Source organism: Corythoichthys intestinalis, chromosome 5 (assembly GCF_030265065.1).
Source record: "Corythoichthys intestinalis isolate RoL2023-P3 chromosome 5, ASM3026506v1, whole genome shotgun sequence".
NCBI lineage: Eukaryota > Metazoa > Chordata > Actinopteri > Syngnathiformes > Syngnathidae > Corythoichthys > Corythoichthys intestinalis.
In genome coordinates this window covers 10,900,318-10,925,256 of record NC_080399.1, presented here as the reverse complement: position 1 = coordinate 10,925,256, position 24,939 = coordinate 10,900,318, and the positions used below count along the sequence as shown (strand labels likewise).

General features: G+C 39.2%; 1 protein-coding gene across 2 annotated transcripts in view; it reads left to right on the top strand.

Moving 5' to 3' along the window:
- The window catches only part of sema4ba (sema domain, immunoglobulin domain (Ig), transmembrane domain (TM) and short cytoplasmic domain, (semaphorin) 4Ba), a 175,312-nt gene that overhangs the window by 70,047 nt on the left and 80,326 nt on the right, over positions 1 to 24,939 (top strand). For both annotated transcript variants that reach the window (XM_057836051.1, XM_057836052.1), the window contains exon 2: positions 2,285 to 2,478. The gene's annotated coding sequence lies outside the window, so the exon portion shown is untranslated. The remainder of the gene's footprint in view (positions 1 to 2,284; positions 2,479 to 24,939) is intronic.

Below are 24,939 nucleotides of genomic sequence, written 5' to 3'. Positions count from 1 at the left end.
CTATATACAGGCAATGGCACTTTATATGACAATCACTCAATGAGCAGATGAGAGCACGCCTGGAAAGATGGTGATGTATTTGTATGTGTGTGGAAGAAGACTGGCATGTGTGGGTATACAGTATGTGTAGTTCTGAAAGGAAAGAAAATTACATCATATTAGTGCTGATGCAATAAACAATGCAAATTGACTTTAAAGCAGTCAATAACACACATACATGACTCGCACAATATAATGAACACAAAGCTGAGGGGGCGCGAGTGCGTGCGCACAGCCCGGAAGCACTCTGTGTGACCGTGCGATTTCTTGCCATAAAAATTTCGAAAACTAAGCACTTTACACTCATATGGATATAGAACATCTTCTTAAGATGCTAAACTAACACATTCCCTCTTAACACAAATGTGCAACGCGAATATAATGTAAACAACGCTCTCCTCGACGCAGCGAGGATGAGCGGGAGCAACCAGCCGACGTAACAGTAAAAACACAAAACGGTAGCGCTGATAACTGCTCTAACTTATCCTAAGAACTTTATGACATGAAGAGGAAATACTTACATTCGCACTCTGCTTGAAATGCGCACCTTACGCCTATTCTCGGTCCCAGAATACGCTGCGATGTAGGACAATAACAGGAAGTAACTGATTGGTTGCCATGGGAACGAACGCATACACAGGAACCCCTTTCAACAGGTGTATTAAAATTGCTAATAAAATCATTTAGGATTATTTTAGAAGCATACATTTTATAATTTTCTTATAGAGCATTCGACGAGGAATACGACCATTAATAGACTTTTTGGGAAAAAAATCACCATTTCCTTAAGTAGTCGCATGAATAATGACATGGCCTGTGAAACTCAATGCAAATTCACTCGGCGACGACTGTCCAGATTATACTTGGTGAGTGGTCCCTCTTTGAGTAATCATGTAGTCTTGCTTGCTGAATTGAATGTGCCTAACACGCGTAAGTTAATTGATGTAAATCCTACTGGTTGGAATCGATGAGAGAATCCTTAGATAAACTGACAAACGAAATTGAAACACACGGAACCGGCTCTCTATAGGAACTAGTTCTCCATTCCCATCCCTATTCATTACCCTCTGCGTCCCCAGCGACAAGCACTGCCTGCCTGCCGGGGCCGCAGTTGAACGACGAGGCGAAACTTGTTCATCGCCGGGTGCTGGCCGATCGGTGAAGACAATTAACCCCACCACCGCCGTGTTTGACATGAGTCAGGGTAGTTTTGTGTGATATTTCGTTTTCGAAAGGCGAGGAAAAGACTTGGAGGAGCCGCTCGGTTCACATTAGCATGTCGCCTAGCTCTCACGCCTCCTGTTTTGTTTCCGCTCTTACCTCCGTCTCCGAAGCGGGGGCAGGGAAATGACAAAAGCCGGACTAACTCCGGTGGCATAAAATACCGTTCGGGATGTTTAAGAAGGCGACAGTTTTGACCATTATGCAGTAATTTAGCCCTGTCGTAGTAAATAAATGCATTTTAATATATTTATATTCCATTTCGCACAGGAATGTTATTTGTCATGACCTTACAATTTATTTAGCAATTAGGGAAAATATGTAGATAAAAAGAATATCGTGTAAAAATATTGGAGTAGAGAGATAAAAACAATGATGACATTTTGCTGCTCACCGTCGCATTTTCTTCTTTCAGAATCCTCCCCAAGTTAAATGATCAAAAATAGTTACTTGCTCTATAAAGTGTTAAAGGGCTTGACTTTCATCTTTCAAATAGCTGTCCATTGTAGTGGCTGCTGTCCCTGAAAAGGGTAATAGCAAAGAAAAATGTCAGTGAAGACCAGTATTTCTAGGATGCACGTAAAATTGTTTTTACGGTCAATGGCAGTGTCAATGGAAGCCAATGAGATAATTTTAGGTTATCTATGGGTCACTTGGAACATTCCCGGGTGACTTCCTGTTTATTTTAGTTTTTTTCCTATTCATTTTAGGGCAATTCAGGTCACCTCATGTTGATTTCAGGTCACTTCCTGTTTTTTTTTTTTTTTTTCTCGAGCTATATGAATGCTTGTATAAGTTCATCATTAGTAGACGTCCAATCCAGGTTGGCAGCGGATGAGCGTTCATTGGTGCCAACTAGCTAACACTGACTGCTAATGTTGCTAACATTGTGTAAGAACATCAGAATATTTATCATTGACATGTGACGTAACAGTGTTTAATATACTACAAATACGTAAGTATGATAAAGCCCGCCTAGATTTATTGGTCACTTACGCCGATTCCTCTCCCGTATGCTATACAGATCAGACAGGCTGAGCGACTCCTGGAAAAGAGAGGAGATGGGCTCTGAATCTTCCTGAATGAAGGTTGGTGCAACAACAACACTGCACTGGACAGACATTTCTCCCTGGACCTAGGATTCATATCGGTGAGGTGCTGATCAAAGAACTAGCCGCCATCATCATCACTGCTGTCTACAGAGCACCGGACGTTAATGTAAGTACTGCTCTCTCGCTACTTTATGACTAGGGTTGGGCATCGTTTAAAATTGAACGGTTTTGATTCCTCGTTTCGATTCCGGCTCCGAACGATTCTTGATTCCGATTCTTTTAAGAGGCAGGGTCAAAAAAAAAACAAAAACAAAAAAAAGGCAGGGTCAAAAAAATTTGCATGGTTTATATTAAAGTCTTAACTTCTTGATGTGTTTTTTAAAATGATATGGACTTCTCACAGGGCTAATTTTAACTTGTATATAAAAATCAGTCTTTGAACTCAAGCAATTTTTTTCCGCTCGGCGGTCAGGGCATCGAAACATGGTATCGAAATTTAAAAATTCGAACGATTCCAGTAGCATGGGAGTGTTAGAATCGGTTCCCATCGATGCTTGATGCCCAACCCTATTTATGACGTCATAAACAAACACAAGTGTGCCTATCCTAAAGGCACGCACATCATTGCAGGTGACTTTAATCAGGCAAACCTTAAAACTGTTTTACCTAAATTTCACCAATACGTTGAATGTCCAACAAGAAAAAAAAATCAGACTGGAGACTGCATATGTCAAAATCAACTAAACCAGGCTGTCGGAATGACATTTAATTTAGATGGAAGCTGGCTTCTTTCCAAAAGTAACGATTCTCAACTCAAGCTTGCACTGAAATGTCACTGTCATTGCACTGCTAATGCCACAACATTGTCACATGCCTCTCAGAAGTGATATGTTCTCAGACATCTGCCTCAACCTGGGTACTACAGAAGCAATATTTGCACAGTTACATCATAGCATGTTTCACTGTCGCATAAATATCTACAGTATGCCCAAATTGTCATTTGAGCTATCATATCAAGTCAGCCATCTGCCTCCTGGTCTGAGTACGTTAAAGTGTCATATACAGTATGCACTGTTATTTTACCACAACATCACCGCTTTCTGCTTGTCACTTATTCACCTTTTTCCCAGTTTGTGTACATTGTAACCTGTTTTTTAAATGTTATGTCTCATGTTATGGCGAAGATTTTATCCATTTTTTTGAAACCGATACCGATATCGATAACTTCCTGCTCCTCAAAGCCGATACCGATATCGATAACCGATAATAAATATATACTGTATATTGTTTAAAATGTATAACCTTAAAAGTTTTTGAACACCTGGAGGTTTAAAAAAAAAAAAAAAAAAAAAAAAAAACTAGTGGTGGATTCAACATAGATTTGCCTTTGATCTCACCAGATTTTTCATAATGACATGAACAAAACAGCTTCTGCACTGCCCGACAGCCAGCTAAAAATGAATGCACTTCCATAAACCACAAGGCTTGGTCTTTTCTTGCGTTTATGGGAAGACACTCGTCTTAATAATGTGAAAGTAAAACAGAAAAATACACATATTCAATACTCGGTATACAACAAACTGCACAATACACTTATATACACAACTATTATATGTATAGCATAGCACACTAGCTTGGGCTACTTAAAGCATTGGCTGGCTTCTATAACAAAACAACTTATTAAGTTCTGTACATATGACCCTTCACCACAGAATTAAACTTATGGTGCACATCCATATGTTATAGTAAACATAAAATACTTAGACATATTTCCGAGGCGGAAATGTAACAGAAAGCATTCACGACTGTCAATGCAACCGCTAGACACCGCAATGTGTATGTGAATGAGCTTGTAATGTGAACAAAACTACTGTGACAAAAAATAGATGCAACGAATTATTCTGACCAGCAGGTGGGAGCAATGCCCCGCAAATGGTCAACTGCTTTCCTATACTAGTGTGTAAAGTCACTGTAAACTGTAAAGCCAGCACAATACATATTATCAGTCCTATTAATAATGTTATTGGATTTATCGGAATGACGTCATAATTCCTATTATCGGACCAATAATTATCGTGCACCAGTACTTTTAACCTTTGTAACATTTGTGTTATGTTGACTGACAACGAGTTGAATGACACCTCTTTTATATGTTGTATATGTTATATGCTGTATCGCTTTCACCAGCATTAATTAATTTTGAGGAACGTGGCAGGAACCCTGCCACACAAAAAACTACACATGTGCTGACTGCTTTACGGCATAAGTCACTTCCCCTTTTCCCCATTCATTATAAAGACGGAAGTCGACGGGTTTTGCGGGGGGGCTTAGCCATACGGTTTTGCTAACCGTCATATGCTATTGTTTAGCCACAACTGGATTTAGGACCTTAGTACTATTCATCCTTCACACAGCCGCATGAAACAGAAATGATGTTTAAACTATCTGCAGATGACAGGGAGATCATGATTTTACGACTCTGTGCGGGTGTGCGCTGGTCTTAATGGGAAACGCAGTTTTCCTTAAGGCAAAACAGTACCGCTTTTGTCCACCGGCGTCGCTAAAATTGACCAAACCTGAAAGGTTACCTTATGTTGCTTTAAATCACTATGTACTATGTACAATGACAGTGGAGGCTTTCTATTCTATTCTATTCTATTCTATTCTATTCTATTCTATTCTATTCTATTCTATTCTATTCTATTCTATTCTATTCTAATTCATTCCAAAATGGCCCTTAGGAGTGGGACATCATTTAAAAAAACAAAAACAAAAAAAAACATTTTCTCCACTATCCAAGCTCTAACAAATTCCTGATTTGCAGATTTAGATTCTTTGCACATGAAGGTCACGGATATAAAAGATTAGTATTGTTTTAAGGTTAGTGAGGATAAGCTATATAAAACAACAGATGGAAAGGATGACAAGAGTTGTTAAACATTCTTTTCATAAGTCTACTACTGTCTTTGCAGCTACTTGGCATTCTTCAAAGACGTGCTAAAAAATTAAGAGGACCATTAAAATTGAAGGAATCGTTCAGCTTCCTTTCATCCACACTCTTGAGAGGAATTTCTTCAGGATTTTATCCCACGTTATTCCATCGAATCTAAGTGGAGAAAGCATTTGATTCTGATCTTAGATGTTTCGGGTAACAGTGATACTTTGAGTTATGAATGATCTTTTTATAACATCCTTACCGTTAGTGTTTTTGCTTCCACTTGAACTACAAGCGCTGTTTAGTGGGAGTAAACGCCATTCATCTCCCGTCAAAATAAGCAGCACGTTGGGAAATGGTGAACAACATTAAAATAAGAAACATCAAGCTTTTTAATAAGCATCACTCCAGTTAAAGTTTACGATCAAATACCAACAAAACTAGTGTTATTATATGTTTTGTGTTTAAAACAAGTCTTTAGTGTGCTAGCTTAATGCTAATGCCAAAACATAATGATACCTATATGAAAGAAATGTAATTTAGAAATTCAACCCATTGGCTGTCATTGACGTCCAATTCATTTAGACTGGGAGAGCTGACAGTGCTCAAACTACAGTGGTATGAAAAAGTATCTGAACCTTTTGGAATTTCTCATATTTCTGCAGAAAATCATTTTTTGTCAAAATCATACAGATGAAAAAAACTCTGCTTTAACTAAAAGCACCCAAACATGTATAGGTTTTCATATTTTAATGAGGATAGTATGCAAACAATGACAGAAGGGGGAAAAATAAGTAAGTGAACCATCACATTTAATATTTTGTGGCACCCCCTTTGGCAGCAATATCTTCAACCAGACGATCAGTTTGGCACATCGATCAGGGCTAATCTTGGCCCATTCTTCTCTACAAAACTGCTGTAGTGCAGTCAGATTCCTGGGATGATTGGCATGAATTGCTGTCTTTAGATCATGCCACAGCATCTCAATGGGGTTCAAATCTGGACTTTGACTTGGCCTCTCCAGAACGTGTATTTTGTTCTTCTGAAACCATTCTGAAATTGATTTACTTCTGTGTTTTCGATCATTGTCTTGTTGTAGCATCCGTCCTCTTTTTAGCTTCAACTGTCTGACAGACGGCCTCAGGTTTTCCTGCAAAACTTTTGAATTCATTCTTCCATTAATGATTGCATGTTTTCCAGGCGCTGAGGCAGCAAAAAAGCCCCAAATCATGTTGCTCCCTCCACCATGCTTCATGGTGGGAATGAGGTGTTGATGTTGATAAGCTGTTCCATTTTTCCTCCACACATGATGTTGTGTGTTACTCCCAAGCAATTCAACTTTGGTTTCATCAGTCCACAAAATATTTTGTCAAAACTTCTGTGGAGTGTCCAAGTGCCTTTTTGTGAACATTAAACAAGCAACAATGTTTATTTTTAGACAGCATTGGCTTCCTCCGTGGAGTCCTCCCATGAACACCATTCTTGGCCATAGATTTACAAATAGTTGATGTGTGCATAGAGATATTGGACTGTGTCAGTGATTTCTGTAAGTCTTTAGCAGACACTCTAGGGTTCATCTTTACCTCTCTGAGTATTCTCTTGGCGTCATCTTTGGTAAACGGCCACTCCATGGGAGATTAGCAACAGTGCTAAACTCTCTCCATTTGTAGACAATTTCTCTGACTGTCGATTAATGAACATCCAGACTTTTAGAGTTTTTTTTTTTTTTTTTTAATCCTTTCCCAGCTTTATCCAAATCAACAATCCTTGATTGCAGGTCTTCAGACAGCTCTTTTGACCGAGCCATGATGCACATCAGACACTTCTTACCAGGTGTGTTTTATAGTGGGCAGGGCAGCTTTAAACCACTCATTAGCGATTGGGCACACACCTGACTTAAATTGTTTGGTAAAGATTAGTTTCAATTGCTCTTTAAGTCTCCTTAGGCCGAGGGCCCACTTTCTTATTTTTATCCCTTCTGTGATTGTTTGCATACTATCCTCATTAAAATGTTAAAACCCCTCTTAATGTTTTTGTTTTAATAAAATTTGTAAAATTTTCAATCAAAAAATAAACTAGTAGCCCGCCATTGTTGATGTCAATAATTACACAATGCTCATGGGTGCTTAAGCCCATAAAATCAGTCGCACCCAAGCGCCAGCAGAGGGCAGCAAAACTCCAAAAAACACAAGTAACAAGTTGGCATTGCACTGTGTTGTCATTTTAATCTGTTTGAGGGGGGCATGTGCGTTAATTGCGTCAAATATTATAATGTGATTAATTTAAAAAATTAATTACCGCCCGTTAACGCGATAATTTTGACAGCCCTAGATCAAATGTAAAAGTGGGTGGATGGCGCGCAAACAGTCGGCAAGGAGGACCGCGGCACGAATGCTGTCAATGCGACCTCCCAGAGTGTTGACAGCGGCTGGTTTTTGAAGCTTGGCGCCCTTCATTTGTGACCAATCAGTCGCGGCCACGTCGTCTGCTCATTCGGTAGCGTAAGCCTACGTCACGTTGGGAGGGGAGGCAGCTAGCTGGCGGAGGCGAATATCAGCTGACTGAAAGAGTCTCAAAACAAAACAATTAAACGGCCAGGGCCGTCACATAACCTTTATAAAATATTTTCTAGGGCTGTCAAAGGATTAAATTTTTTAATCGAGTTAATTACAGCTTAAAAATTAATTAATCGTAATTAATCGCAATTCAAACCATCGATAAAATATGCCATATTTTTCTGTAAATGATTGTTGGAATGGAAAGATAAGACACAAGACGGATATATACATTCAACATACGGTACATAAGTACTGTATTTGTTTATTATAATAATAAATCAACAAGATGGCATTAACATTATTAACATTCTCTTAAAGCGATCCATGGATAGAAAGACTTGTCGTTCTTAAAAGATAAATGTTAGTACAAGTTATAGAAATACTATATTAAAACCCCTCTTAATGTTTTCGTTTTATTAAAATTAGTAAAATTTTCAATCAAAAAATAAACTAGTAGCTCGTCTTTGTTGATGTCAATAATTACACCATGCTCACTCATGGTACTAACCCATAAAATCAGTTGGACCCAAACGCCAGCAGAGGGCGCCAAACACACACACAAAAAAAACAAGTAACAAGCGGACATTACATTGTACTGTCATTTTAGTCTGTTTGAGCGAGGCATGTGTGTTAATTGCGTCAAATATTTTAATGTGATTAATTAAAAATATTAATTACCACCTGTTAACGTGATAATTTTGACAGCCCTATTATTTTCATAACATTTGTGATAATATGTCGACTGACAACTAGTTGAATGACACCGCTTTTATATCTTGGGGGGGGGGGGGGGGGGGGGGTATGTATCGTTTTAACCGGCACTAATTAACTTTGAGGAGGGTGGCAGGAACCTTGCCGCACAAAAAAAACTACAAATGTGCTGACTGCAGTCTTCCTTAAGGCAAAACACTACCGCTTTTGTCCACCGGCATCGCTAATATTGACCAAAACTAAAGTTACCTAGGGTTGCTTTAATGGCTTTAAACTGCCGAGTGAATTAAAAAAAATATATATATTTTTTTTAATTATTAAACTTAAACTGTTTGTAAAAGTGTTGCAATTGTTTTCATTTCCACTATTGTATGAGTTTACTTTGCTGAATCATGAGTACCAAAACTCATTGATGGTATCATTCCGGATGTTTTGAAGTTCAGTGCTGCAATCAAAGTGGCACGGTTTTTGAAATTCACCTGCAATATGGGAAACTTGTAAGTCAGTGTTGCGTATTGTACAGCCCTGATGAGGAACCACTTGTTGTAAAATGTGACTTACTCATACGTCAGTGTTGAGTGGTCGGGACAAGGTGAGCGATGATTGCAATGGAGCAGAACCGCATTAACACCCCCGCAGGAATCGCTCATGGAATCAGCCTCTTTGTCCTCTTATGTTCGTCACTCAAGCCTCGCCTTACAGGATAGGGTTGCAAAATTCTGGGATTTTCAAACTGTATTTTCCATGACGGTGGAAATATATGTGAATTAAAAGGGGGAAAACATTCGTTCATTCGCCCCTCCCTGTCAAAATGGATTGGGCGTCTTGAGCCATTAATTGCACTAACAACTGAGCATTCAGTCAGTTTTCCCAGTTTAAATGAATTCAAAGTCAGTTGCCATCAATGGTGTGCAATGAGTTAAATACCATATAATCAATTTTAGAGTGTTACTTTGGGACATAACCAGGGTGTATTCCAGTTTTTATTCATTTCAATGTCGTTAATTTAGTTTTTATTAACTTTTATATAAATTCATAATACATGTATTAAAAAAAAGGTGTCCACTGTAGTGACCACTGTCCCTGAAAGGGTTAAAGCAATTACAATAGTAGAAAAGTTGTTGATCTGTATCCTTAGCTTCAGTGTTGTAAGTTTTAATATGCCGAAGAAAAAGTCCTATAACAGGAAGTGACCCAGAAATGCCGCAAAATAAACAGGAAATGACCTGTAATGAACAGGAAGTGACCAGGAGGAAATCCCTCAAAATCAAAAGGAGATGACATAGAAATTAGGAGTGCGAAAAGTTTTTTACTTCCAATCCGATTTTTCCATTTTTTTTTTTTTTCCGATTTTGCCAGTACTGATCTGATGCCGATCCGAAACCCATCTTTGTAGACCAGTAAAATTAATGCAAACAGTAAATGACAAATCACTTTTTTTTTTTGTATTAAAGTCAGCCCTGCTGTTATCTCTTCAAGAAATGCTCTCATTACAAATATTACATGATGCTCTTCTACTATCTTTAGTTTATAAAGAGAAGTAGTCCTTCAGAGCGAACACGTTTGCCTGATGGTTTCTTTTACCACAGCTGAAAAGCGTGACGGTGCTGAAAACGCACGCGATCGGATCCGATTGTTTGACAAAATCTAAAAAAAAATTGCAGTATCGGGCACCGATACCGATACTGAGTATCAAACTAGTGGAAATCAACACGAAGTAACCCAAAGTCAACACGAAGTGACCCAAAAATGCACAAAAATCTATAGGAAGTGACCGGAATTTAACAAGAAGTGACAAGGAAATGTCCCAAAATTAACAGAAAGTGACCTGTGGGTGGTTACCGACCTACAGAGCAAAGCAGTCTAGGGGGCAACTATCAAATATTTTAGTAACCGAGTATTCTACTGAAAAATCCATTGATTAATCGAGTAATCAGATAAAACATATTTTATTAGGTAAATGACGACTGGCATGATTCTGTCACATTCTGCCGCTGGTCAGATTGTTTTGTTAGAGAGCTGTGGGATGAGTTTCCAACGTCGTACCTGCATCCAATTTCAGCTCATCAGCAGTGTTTTTAAACCGATCCTAGGCGGCTTGCCGAGATATGGACTTGCTGCTATTTAACAGTTTGTATATCCCTTCGTTGCTAGTCGCATCATTGCCTTGTTTTCTCGTTTGTCTGCCTCTCACCGCAATTTTCCCTCATTTTTTTTTTTTATTTTTTAAATTGATCCCGACCTGCTATCACGGACCCTTTTTGTGTCTCACTTTTTTCAATCGCGTGTTTCTTTGTGAGTTCAATAAACCCTTTTACGCAATCCATATGTTATTGTTGTCTGATTGCTGTCTGAAGTGAGCCGCATTTTCTAATTCCGTGGTCAAGCCAGCCACACTTACTTTTTAGTTGTGTTTCCCTTTACGTTTTACCACACAAACAACGGATGTGGGTTGCAATTGCTTCATAAGGAAAATCATACTCCAATGTCCTACTCGGAAGCATAGTTCTGTGGTTTGCGCATTCTTCTGTTGCATGGGAAATGCGGGTTCGAATCCCGTTTTTTGAAATATCGGCAGTGCTGCCCTGCTCATCACTTTTCGCCTCAGGTTCAAATTGGAACGACAGAACCGACGACATTTTTATATAGCTAACAAGTAACACCGTGGAAGTGTGGCAGCGCTGCCTATTGACGTCACCGCATTACGTCGTCAACAACAATGGCGACATACTAGTTTAAAAAATTTTCAAATTTCATAAAAACAAAAACATTAAAGTGATCCTTTATCTTAAATACATGTAGGCTCTAATGAACCACAATTGTTCTCTTGTACTAAAATATGTTGTTAGAAACACATAAAATGTTAAATCAATGGCAATATTTTATAATATTTACTACCCACCACACGTTACAACTGGCGCCCAAACATTTTTCCTGGATCCTCAGTCAAGTAAGGGATCTGTCTATTTTCTGGATCCGACGGTCCCACCGCGTCTGCAATATTGGTTTCGGATCTGTCTATTTTTTTTATTCGTCAGTCCCACAGCGGCTTTTCGGATCAGTCTGTTTTGTGGAATCGACGGCCTGATCGCGGCTGTAACTTTGCCGTGGGATCTGTCTAATTCCTGGATCTTAGAGTGAGTAAAAAACGCGGATTTGGATTACTATTGCTATCTTGTTTGTTGACTATTCTTCGTGGGAGTTTTCCCCAAATAATACCAAATAATCAAAGCACTATGGCACGCTACAGTGACGACAGTGACTCTGACGTGGACCTTACAACAATGTTGGAGTTCGTCAGGGAACGCGTATTTGCGTACTGCTGAGCTACCGAGTGAAGAGTGGTCAAGGTGGAAATATTATTTTTTTGTGAATAAAATTGGCATAGGTGGAAGCTTCTCCCTTTTTGGTGCTTTTATACACGTATCCTACGTACCACGCATTACAATGTACAAGACATGGATTACACAAGGTGTGCTCTATGGCCTGTACTGTATGTAAAGCACACGATAGCTCTGGATGCTAACAATCTACATAAATATATTGGGATAAGTTTGAAAACGCAATATGCTTACCTTCAATATCTGCTAATAAAACCGGAGTTCCCAACAGCATACACTCTCGCTCCCAACCGGAGTTCCCAACAGCACTCTCTCGCTCTGTTGCCATTGAGACTCATTTGCAGCGAGTGCATCACCAGTTTTGCCCAACTTTTGTCTTATCAGGTATTTGCTGCACGCATTTTTCCCTGAAGCTCGTCTTGTGTACGACCGACAGTGCTGTCCTGCTCTTCACTTTTCAGATCTGGTTCAAATTGGAAGGGTAGAATTGACGACATGTTGGGAAAGCTAACGAGTGACACGCTGGAATTTCGGCAACGGGCCCGTTGACGTCACGCACTGCAACGTAACAAGAATGGCGACCTATGACTTAAAATAATTTTACAAACTTTATTAAAACAAAAACATTACGAGGGGTTTTAATATTAAATTATTATAACTCATACTAACATTTATCTTTTAAGAATTACTTGTCTTAAAAATAGAGGATCCCTTTAAGAGGGCTTTGAATATCAATTATTATAACTCTTACATTTATCTTTTAAGAATTACAAGTCTTTCTGTCCGTGGTTCTGTTTAACACGGGACGGGTACTTTTGTTTCTGAATAAGGCACTATTCTGTTTTTTAAGGGACGGTTGGCAACCCTACCCATCACCATCAATGATAGCCAGTATGTTAAAAGGGAACTTAAAGTTGATATAATTGTTTTCACGTCTTCGCAACCCGACTGAAAGATGATGTCTTCTCCGGTTCACATCTGCTCATTTCCACATGTGAAATTTGGTGAAAGAGCCGGAAGTTCGAAAGGGGGGGGGGGCCGGAAGGGCACTGCTGCTCACGGGTTGAAGGCCACATCTGGGTGCCAGTGACTGGGCTTTGTCCGAAATTTGTGAGCCTAGCTAGTGCGTCAGAATTATCCGGCAGGCCTTTTCCAGCTGGCCCAGATGACCTTAATAATAATGACGCCGCCACCTGTTTCATCTCCGCTATTTTTAATACTGGCCATAAGTCGGACTGTCATTGGTCTGTCCTCGCCATGTGATAATATATTGTGCACTGATCGTTTTTCTATGGAAGAGCAGCAGCTGTCTTCCTGGAAAAGCTCGCAGTTACCGCTGGGAATTACCCTGTTTGGCTGATATAAGGTTTATTTCCTCTTGGGGCATGACACTATTGTTAGCACACAGGAAAGATAATGTGAAAATATTTGTTGGTGCCATTGTTCTCCACGAAAGACATTGTAATGGGAGTTCCAAACACTTAACTTGTTATTCTGAGTGCTTTCAGTTGACAGCTGCCAAATGTTTTCTTTATCACAGCCAAATGTGCTAATGAATCAGATTTGTGCTAGTTGGGGAATCACGACCATGTCTTTTATTTATAGACTTCACAACCCTCCCCGCTTTGCAACATGTTTCTTTGCATGCACTGTCAATTGTAATTTATGGTGATTGACTGAGCTGGTAATAAATATTGACTGGTATTAGTTGAAACTACGTTGCACTGGTTATGTCTTTTCTCATGGTTTTCAAGTGTTAAAAGGTTCCAATTGAAATGAAAGGGAATCCCATTTATCTGTTCCAGTGTCACATTTTTTTGTGCTGTTTCTGGTGTGCCGACCTTGTCCATCTACAATACAGTTCAGGAGCTCTTTCTCCTTGCCTTGCAAGCAAGATGGTCCTTTCTGATTAATTGATTCTTCATATAGTACCTCTCTACATTGCGGCTATCTGATGACTGAGCCAATCGGCAGAAAAGGCGGGAGCTATAAACGTAACCTGAAGCAACCATCTGGTTGAATACAAAGCAAAGTGGTTCTTGTGAATAGGTCAATTACTGTTGTTTTGTCAGAAATACAGTACACTTAAATTGCATACAAACTTGCCACCTTTTGGTGAAATTTCGCCGTTTTGAAATAAAAATGGGTCATTCTTCTGAATCACGTAGATCCGAGGAGGAAAAAATTGTGGGGGGGGGGCATGTCAACGAGCGAGTGAACCCGTTAACTTCAAAACCGTGCTCAAAACTACACTCTAGTCCTATGACCTAGACCCATCACCGCCACTCTCTTCTCGTGACAACAAATAATTGACAAGGGTACGAGACGGGAGCACAGTTATCACCAATCAGCAATGAGGAAGCCGAACCCCTCTTCATCCCAGCTTCTCGCCCGGTGTTCTGCCAAAATCTCCTACATCGGCGAAACGTTCTACATTGGTCGAATTTGACACCCAAAGTACTACCATGCGCTCTAAACTTGTTTTGTTTGGATGCATACAGGAAAACGTACTAAAAAATGCCTGCAGAAAGTACTTAAATGTAGTTATATCAAATAAGGACGGTTCAAATACGCTACGTGACTAATGTGGTCAACTGCTTCAAAGCTTAACACAAAAAAACACAATGGTTAAAAGTATGAGAGGGTAATACATGCAAAAAGTATCTTTGAGGCAGTGAAAAGGTTCTAAATAACAAAATAAAAACAAAAATAGTGAGTACTCGCCGCCTCTAACCGATGTGCGCATGCGTGTGGATGCTTGCGCAAGCGCACTGATTTTTGTGTAGGACGTTTCGCTACATAGTAAGGAACGGCCGAACACCGGACCCGTTGGAAATTGCGGCAAGGTAAGGGATTAATGTCAAAAATTGTTAACTTCTTAAAGCTAAAAGTTTGAGTGATGTCCTATAATAGTCTTCATAAATCATTCAATCGTGTCGTTCGATCAATTCCTGCGCTTGTAATGGTGTCTATAACACAAGTATTCACTTAATTTCTTGATAACTGACTTCAGATAGTCCTCGATATTTCGCCACCTCGTAGAACGCAGTTACTCGAGGTAGCTCCAACTGCGGAAGGGCTAACTAGCGCCTTTCACACAGGGCTTTGCTAGTAAAGTTAGCGAACGTCAGTTGGGATCTGAATTGTCGCCAGTTGGCGTTGTGACGAGTTATTTAAGGCCACTTTGTAAAGCGCTTGTTAACGATTAAAAAAATAATAATAATAATAATAATAAAAAATCATGAGCATTGAGGTAACTAGAGTGATGAACTAGTGCCTTCCATACAAGTCATGTTCAGGGCTTTGTTAGTAAAGTTCTGAATGGTCACCAACTCACCAGTTATTTTTGACAATGAGTTATTCAAGGCCCCTCTATACTCCGATAATTACAGAAAGGGAAGAGTTTTGCCTTGTTGTGGAGGTCGTTTCATTTGTTTAGCCATCGAGAGTTTATCAAACCGGAGAGCTCCGCTCCAGGTCGCATTTGAAAGTACCCCCATTCCCACGCTGTTCGTACACACCCCCTTCATAAAACAGCCTACAGGTGTACTTCTGTTTATCCAGTATGATGCCCTATCAATCGAAGTTAAGGACCATGGGACTAATTGCTTTGGTTGAATGTAAATAAAGTTATGATGATCACTACAGTTAATACTTTTGAAGACTTGTAACTTTTTTAATTAATTTGTCTACTCTGTCTGTCTGTCTGTCTGTCTATCGACAGTGCCCTCCATAATTATTGGCACCCCTGGTTAAGATGTGTTTTTTAGCTTCTAATATATATTTTTCAAATTCAAATAATATGGGACCTTAATGGAAAAAAAAGAAAAATCCAACCTTCAATACAAGTGCATTTATTCAGTGGGGAAAAAAAAAAATTCCACATAAAGAAATAATTATTTGACATCAAATAATGTGTGTCACAATTATTAGCACCCCTGGTGTTAATACTTTGTACAACCCCCTTTTGCCAACAAAACAAGGTCTGGGGACTGAGATGGCCATGGGAGGAGCTTGATTTTGTGTCTGGTGAACCATTTCTGTGTAGATTTGGCCATATGTTTAGGGTCATTGTCTTGCTGAAAGACCCAGTGACGACCCATCTTCAGCTTTTGGGCAGAGGGCAACAGATTTTGATTTAAAATGTCCTGGTATTTCAAAGCATTCATGATGCCATGCGCCCAAACACGGTTCCCAGGGCCTTTGGAAGCGAAACAGCCCCACAGCATCACTGACCCACCCCCATACTTCACAGTGGGTATGAGGTGCTTTTCAGCATGCGCATCTTTCGTGGCACGCCAGACCCACTTAAAGTGTTTGTTGCCAAAAAGCTCAATCTTGGTCTCATCTGACCAAAGCACACGGTCCCAGGCTTCAACTGGGACCGTGTGCTTCGGTCAGATGAGACCAAGATTGAGCACACGGTCCCAGGCTTCAAAATTATTAGAAGCTAAAACACATCTTAACCAGGGGTGCCAATAATTATGGAGGGCACTGTGTCTGTCTGTCCGTCTGTCCGTCCGTCCGTCCGTCCGTCCGTCTCTCTAACACATAATAGTTAAGTGAATGGAATTTATACTGTACCTGTAAATTCATATTTTATGCTGTACAGCTGTGCTCTGCTTAATGCAAATGGAACATACTGTACATTTTATAATTTAGATTTTGTATAATTTGCTACTTAATGCGTCTTATATGTTGTGATTTCAGGATGAGAGATTTAGACTTGTATATATTAAATTATGTACTGTGTTTAATTCGAGATGTCTCTGGTTGCACTATGAAATGCACTTTTCCGCGCATGCCGTGTGTCCATGTTACTTTGTCATCTTTTTCACCCCTAACCAGTTTGCATGCCTGAATGTTGTTATTGCTCTTCCGTGAAACAATACGTAATACTGGGGTTTTCTTTAGCCTATATGAAAAAAATAAAGTTAGCCTGGGGGATATGACAAAAATTGTATCACGGTAATCACGGTAAACATTTTCTTATCAGTCGATATCTATAATTATCATAATGTTGTTTTTCTTTCAAATTCAAAGTCTGTTTTTGCCACTTGGTGTTATTTGACAAAATAACAGCAAGCGTGGTGTCAAACGACTACACAGAATTTCACAAATATAAGGAACATTTCACAAAATTAAAAGTTAACAAAATGCAGAACATTGCACATTAATCAATAAATGTTAGTTTCTCAAGTTTTGTCTGAAATACACTTAATTACCAGTACCTCTTTTGAAGAGGAGCGAGTGTGATGACAAAATCCATCGTCCAATCAGCAGCTATATATTTTTCGAAGATTCCACCCATGAAAAAGGTTTCAATTGGATCTTGCCCAGATTGATCTGCGTAATATATTCGTAGCACATAAATGGAACAATCAATCTGGCGTGCCAGGTTACCTTTCCCCACTATTTGATGGGAATGGCGACTGAGCCTGAAAGACCTCATAAAATAAAATAAAATAAATGGTTATACATATCCGTATAAATGAAAACTAGTATGAAAACAAGTTTATATTTCTACACATCCAATATAACTTGGAGTATAGGGCTGGCAAGGAGGAGTTCTGATGCTGGATGCTCACCCCTTTGCAAAGGCTTCCAAATCTTGTCTTTTAATGCACAGTTAGGACTAGAGTTGTGTATTGAGCATCGATACAATCCGAGACTAACACTACGGTTCTCTCAGAACCGTTCAAATTTTTAAATTTCGATTCCAATTTTCGGTGCCCTGACCGCCGACCGGAAAAAATAGCTGCCGAACACCGTGAAGAAGAAGCCACATGAAGACTAGCTCCGTTATGAGCAAATCATATGATAGGACTAATATAGCTTAGCACAAAAATGTGTTGATTCGCTTCACATAAATGACAACAAAGTAACAGAATAAACACACCGGATTAAAATCAGACCCTCTGTTAAAACGTGCACAGATTTTGTTTTATCAAGGGTTGTCAACGATGTGTAGTGAAGAGGAGGTGTGTAGAGTCTGTACTCCTCAAGTAATAAGTTTTTTTTTTGTCTGCTGCTTCCAGTAAGTCACCACTAGGGTACTTAGGGCAAATAGCAAAACCAAAACAAAAACTGTAGAGTCCGGAGTTACAATAGTAACATCTTGTTGACGGATGAGCAATGTATCAGTTTCGAAAGAAATCAAACTTAAAAAGTAGACAACTTAAGATCAAGGGACAAAGTAACTCCCCGCCTGACATCTGCAAGATGTTAGCCCTTAACTAACTTTTAGAAATACCGCCTAAAACAAATGATGCAATACAATAAATGCCTGCAGCATAAGACACTCTAAAACATAGGCAAAATAATGTGTAAATGTTTTCTCCTTGACCTTTTAAATAATAAAACATCTTTGTGAAAGTTCGCTCCTGTGGAAAGAAACTTCATCACATTCATGTTCAAAGACTGATATTTATATACTAGTTAAAAATAGACCTGTGAGGAATTCATTGCAAAGTTAATTGAAAGTTCATATAATTTAAGAAATAATCGAGAAGTTAAGAAATTAATATAAATTATGCAATTTTTTACCCTGCCTATTAAAAAAATCTGAATCGACAATCGTTTGGAACCGGAATCGAAACGTGGAATCGGAACTGGAACCGTTCAAATTCAAACAATGCCCAACCATAGACATCATCATATTGATGTGACATGGGGCGCGGGGCAGATTAATAGGGGGCCTATCTCCGTCAAAGCTGACCGAGTGGAAGCACAGACAAAGAGCTTTTTCCGTTAAAAATTCTTGTGAATAAATGCTTAAATACCTGAACTCTTTATAGATATGGACGTAAAACAGTCTCGATTCTTGGTTAACAGCAACAAAAATGTGCTGTTAGCATTAAATGTACATAAATATTGTGAACTATGACACCAATGCCATAGCTGCTAATTTCTACCATTGATTTTTTTCACGTTTCATATTGCATGCATGGCACGAAAAATGTTAATAATTACCTTAAATCCTCGCACAAATCACTCCTGAGACATCCTTCCTCTTTTTATGCAGTACAGCTTTCATACTTTTTCAACCTAAATCCGGCGTTTGTTTGAGAATAACTCTTGATGTGGACAGGACCCCTACTCGAAGGCATGGCACAGTGTATGATAGATGTGACCAGTCAATATCATTATGAAGTCTACGGCCCAACTCTAGTTAGGACACTTATGCCCTTTCCCACTGAAACTAGTGGGTCAACGCGCGTTTTTTCCAAGCCGACGCAACCCACTAGCAATTGGCATTTGGCACCTTTCCCATTGACAAAAAAAGCCGTTTTTTTTTTTCCACCCGTTATACCCCCTACCCCTCCTCAGCTGTGCATAAGGTTACGTGACGTCACCACGTTAAGATGCGCTTCGACAAGTGCCACCGAATTCATTCAGTTCAAAGAAGTAAACAATGCAGAGCAACATGGAAGCCTCCTTTCTCCACAGATGGAAAGAAGCTGGCAGGTCTCATCATCTTTCCAATGCTGGGACATGTTGTTCAATGTGGTGCGCTACTGGCTCCATCTTCTTCTACTAGCTTTGTTGTGAGCATTGACGTAACTATGGTTGTGGGGCGTGTTAAATGGGAGGCGACTGGCACGTTGTTATGACGCATCACGTAAGAGCCTACATCACCACGTAGATTAGGGTGTTAACTGTTGACCCGGGGTTTTGCTTTCACACTGCATGACGATCAGAGCCAAGGTGATTTTAATGCGGGTCGCTTGGCGGGTTGATTGACACTGGTCGAGGTGGGTCGCTGCACCTTTCCCACTGCCACCAAAAGCCGATTGTTAGTGGGTTGACATGGGTTTTTGGCCAGTTGGAAAGGGGTATTAGTAATGGGTGGTCCTGTTGCCTCTCGGTTGCTTCCCTCTTGTAGCAGGCACACAAATAGCATTGGATAATGAATAATGTACATCTCAAGAACAATGGTTGAGCGCCAATAAAGCTGTTATTACATATATTTTGACTCTTAAATGTACAATCAATATATGGGGATGACGATGATGGCGGTGGTAGTGAGGGCGGTAGTGATAGTGATGATGTGATGATGAAGACGATATTGGGAAGTGACTGTATTCTCATGGAATTTTTAAGGAGTAAATTGGGGGTGGGACCTAAAAAAAGGGTTCTTCCCACTCCTTTTCGAACTACATATGTATATATTTGTTATTATTTTTGCTATAATCATCATTAGTGTTATTTAGGCATGTGCCGGTATGATATTTTGACGGTACGATAACCGTGAGCAAAAATACTGCGGTTTCATGGTATCACGGTTTTGCAATTATAGCTCCCAAAATTTTTTTGAGATGTATGGGTTAAAAAAAAAAAAACTTTTTTCCATTGAACAGGATTTTTTTTTCAGACCATAGTTGCAAATTGGAACATGAATATATTGTTAAAATAAATAAATTATCAATAAAAAATATATTTTATATTAAGTTGCTCAAGATTAGAGCAAGAACAAAATAATTTCTATAAAAAAGTAAAAACACTTCTGAATAAAATTTTTTAAAAATTATTCTGCATGACTGTTTTTTTAAGGTGGAAAAGCTTAAGTGAAGTTTCGCCATTTTCAGCCACTGTGTCAACTCTAGTCTACATGATGTCATGCCTTTGTGTTGAAAAGAACATAAACAATTCATAAGTTAGTTAAAAATGTATATGTTAGTTAAAATGTCAATATTGTTGTGGAAAGGTTTCATCCACAAAAAAAAAAAACATTGGGAGTGAGACCTCTCCTTGATCCAGCGAACGTGGATTTGTGCTTAGGGCAAGATCATCTTTCACAATTAGCGATCTTTGACGCTATCACTTTTTCCCCTTCATTCAAGCGAATCAAGCTTGTTTTCTCACTCTGCGGCTGTAACACTCAACGAAGTTGCTCTCCCACCTAAGCCTAGGCCAACATTCATCTTTGTAAGCTTTTAATTAGTTTGTATATTGAATTTGAAAGGAAAATGTGTGTTTTGTTTTTGGCGAACTTTTTCCATGGTGCTAATCTGTTGAAGCTACTCACATGGAAAAATCTAATTGTACAACATTTTAAATGTATTCATTTTGTAGATTACACTTACCACGATTTGAGAGCTCAATAAATTGAAAAACAGTACGCCTTATGTTTGGAGTATTTGTTTTTGGGTTAGCTGGCTGTCCAGCCAATAGCTTTCACTTTCACACACAGCAACAAACGGGAGGGGGGTGAGCGCTGCTGCGCCAAGCTGCTTCTGGCTGCATTTTTGACACATGAAAAATAGCGTGTACCGTACTACGGTCTGACGGAAAATTTTAGTGGTTTTGAAACCGCAACGTTTTCACACCACCGTAAACCGTGAAACCGGTAACCGGCACATGCCTAGTGTTATTATTGTTGTTGTTTTTTTTCTCCACTCATGTTGTTGTATTTCGTTATTACGGCTCGAAATCAATCAATCAATCAATCAATAAATGCCATGAAAAAAATTGCAGTTAAGAGCATGAGGATTGTGTCCCAAAAATGTTGAATTCGTTCATCCAAAGTCTACAAATTCGTTGAATAAATCGTTGAATAAATGCGAAATTGTGAGTATGCAGGGTGCCACCGTACGTGGGCACAAAACTGCGGTAATATGAATCCTTTTTTTTTTCTTTTTTTGCAGAGGATAAAGAATATATGACTAAAAAGACTGTTACAGTATCTGTCTACATGAGTGGTTTCAACTGGGTGTGTCAATAAAAACAATTGCTGCTTTAACCGTATATTTTTGCTTCCATATCGAAGCAAAAAAGTTGTCCGAACAATTAGCTTGAATCTCACAGAATATGTAAATGAGGTCACCCATATCTCAAAGCACCACTGTCTGTGTATACCTTTTTGGGTCATGTTCGTTTGAAGTTGTAAAAAGTGCCTTAGCTCCCACATTTTAAAACACTGCCGAAAATGATAAAATCCCAATGTTGAAGCGCTTAGTTAACCTGATGTTGCTGTTCCTGGAGGGGCTATAAAGTGGGATCTAAGACAGCCGAGTGTCATCTATGTCCGAGCACACTATCAGGCTTGTGTTGCGAGTGAAAGGGATGATTCAGTTTATGCATGATGCAGGAGAGAGCAGCGAAGTGCAGAGTTGCATATAGATTGTTACGCTGTCAGAGGGACCCTTGTTCGCTCCTTCTGGCTGACTCCAGCTCTCCTCATCCTTATGTATCCATGCTTCCTCTTCTTAGCTGCACATAGTCGAAAGTTAAAATTCTTGCTCTTTAAAAGTACTATTAAAAATTATTGCTGTCAAATTTATCGCGTTAACGGGCGGTAATTATTTTTTTTTTTTAGTTAATCACGTTAAAATATTTGATGCAATTAACACATGGACGGAATGACCCGGTCATGCGTTACCTCAAACCGTTTACAATGACGCCGTTTTAGCACACTGAGAGCGAAAAGGCAGAGAAATGCGAGCAGACACAGGCGTTCATTGGACAGCGCATTTTATTGGCTTAAAGCAGACATGTCCAAAGTCCGGCCCGGGGGCCAAATGCGGCCCATGGTCAAATTTCATCCGGCCCCCAGCCTCTGTCATAAAATCAATAACGTCTGGCCCGCACACAGACTTAATTGGTCAGCAGTACTACAAGCAGCATATGAAGTAACTTACACACGAAATGCTGCTCCTCATTTACCCACTAAAAGGCAGCAGCACTTTAACCCTTTATTGCCAAATGTATCACATTTGATACACCTAAAATTTCATGATTTTTAGACTAATTTAGAATAATGACATTTCTTTTTGAAAAAAAAAAAAATGATGGAGGCAAGTCAACACATGAATCTGCAGGTTCCATGAGAAAAAAAACATGATTTAGTAGAGGTGTGCAAAATTTCCGATTCTTAGATTATTCGCGATTCGGCCGTGGAACATTCGAGAACGATTCACAAACATCCAAATTCCGATTATTAAAATATGCGAAGTAAAGCGGAAGTACACAACACTCAGCGCGCCGAGCGGTCTTCGGGACGGAACAGAGCGAGAGTAGCTAAACATTATGCTTCCCATTACCCGGCCCCTCGGGTAATGCCAATGCTCAACTCACGGCTCTAGCTCAACTCATGCAACGAGATAAAAAAACACAACAACATACCTGACAGCTGCCGAAAAGCTGCTAGAAAAGTACATCCGTATGTTACGATGGATATCATTTATATAGGACTAGATGCATTATTCATTTGGTAGTGTTAGCAGCACATCTGCAAAAAGCTAGATGCGGGAGTTAAAAACGGCCGCCATCTTAAAGCAGTACACTTCCCTCCAAGGCTGTTGTAGCGAACCTTCCAAGCAAACCTAATTAACTTTTTATCTAAAATACTCCTAAATCTGTAAAATATTGAATTAAATCTATCTTTACAATAGTTTTAAAACTTTCACATGTCGAAAGTAGACAAAAGGGAAGTTATGGAATAACTGGAGCAATTTTAACAAATTTAATGGTTGATTCATAACATTAAATTAATTGAATGTAGTTTAAAACTGCTGATACAGAATGGGGACTGGAGTTTTTTATTTAATGTTATTTTTGTATATTTGTTAACTGCTATATGTTAACTTGATACTGAAATAGTAGTGTGGTTTAGCCTGAGAGTATTTTTGAACAATTTTGGAACTAATGTACAAAACATAAAAAATAAAAAAAAAAGAGAGAAAAAAAAAAAAGAGGGGGGTGCATCAATAATCGTTTTATAATCGAATCGGAGCCTCTGAATCGTAATCGTAATCGAATCGTTAGGTGCCCAAAGATTCCCAGCTCTATGATTTAGCATGGGTTATAGATATTAGAGCGCTTATTACACATATTCATTTTGACTTTTCTTTTTACAAATGTGAAAAATACTTTTCATTAGGACCTTATTTTTCAAATTTTGGGATTCTCTGATAATTGCTTCATGTTGCAAGCATTTAAGGGCTAAGCAACATTACTCCGTGTGACCCATTACTTCCATTTTCTAAAATGGCGACAATTAACAAAAAAAAATAAAGTTGACTGTGGTGGCCGACGCTTCAAGGATAGGTGGAAATTGGACTATTTCTTCACTAAAATACGTATTTCTTCACTAAAATACGCAACAACTGTGTCTTGCCTCATTTGTAAAGAGACAGTTGCTGTTTTTAAAGATTTCAATGTGAGGCGATATTACCAAACAAGACACGCCGACATGTACGACAAGATTACAGGGAAGATACGCAGCGAGAAATTGAAGCAACTTGTTGTAGTTGCGAGATTGTTGAAATTATTCATTAAAAAAATAATGAAGCAAATGTGACACACTGAATGGCTTGCTAAATTTTGCTTAAATATATTGTTCTACGTAAAGGACGTCAGCCAAGGTCGGCCCCCCACATTTTTACCACGCCAAATCTGGCCCCCTTTGCAAAAAGTTTGGACACCCCTGGCTTAAAGTGATCCTCGATCTTTATGACAAGTCATTCTTAAAATATGAATATTAGTATGAGTTATAATACTTTGATATTAAAACCCCTCTTAATGTTTTCGTTTTAATAAAATTTCTAAAATTATTTTAAGTGATAGGTCGCCATTCTTGTTACGTCGCAGTGGGTCACATCACCGGGCTGAACTTCCAGCGTGTCACTCTTAGCTACCCCAACATATCGTCGGTTCTACCCTTCCAATTTGAACCAGATCGGAAAAGTGAAGAGCAGGACAGCACTGTCCGTCGTTCACAAGACGAGCATCAAATGCAAAATGAGAACAGGAAATACAGTACCTTATCAGAGAAGAATTGGGCAAAACTGGTGATGTACTCGCTGCAAGTGCGTCTCATTGACAACGGAGCGAGAGAGTGTATGCTGTTGAGAACTCTGGTTTTTGTTGGCAGACCTTCAAGGTAAGATTTTGCGTTTTCAAACTTATCCCAGTATAATTATGTAGATTGTTAATGTCCAGAGCTGTCGTATGCTTTACATACAGTACAAGCCAACAGTTTGACGGGAACAAATCCTGGAATCGAGTGTAATCCATGTCTTGTACATTGTAACGAGTGGTAGGTAGGCTACGTGCATAAAAGTACCAAAAAGGGGAGAAGC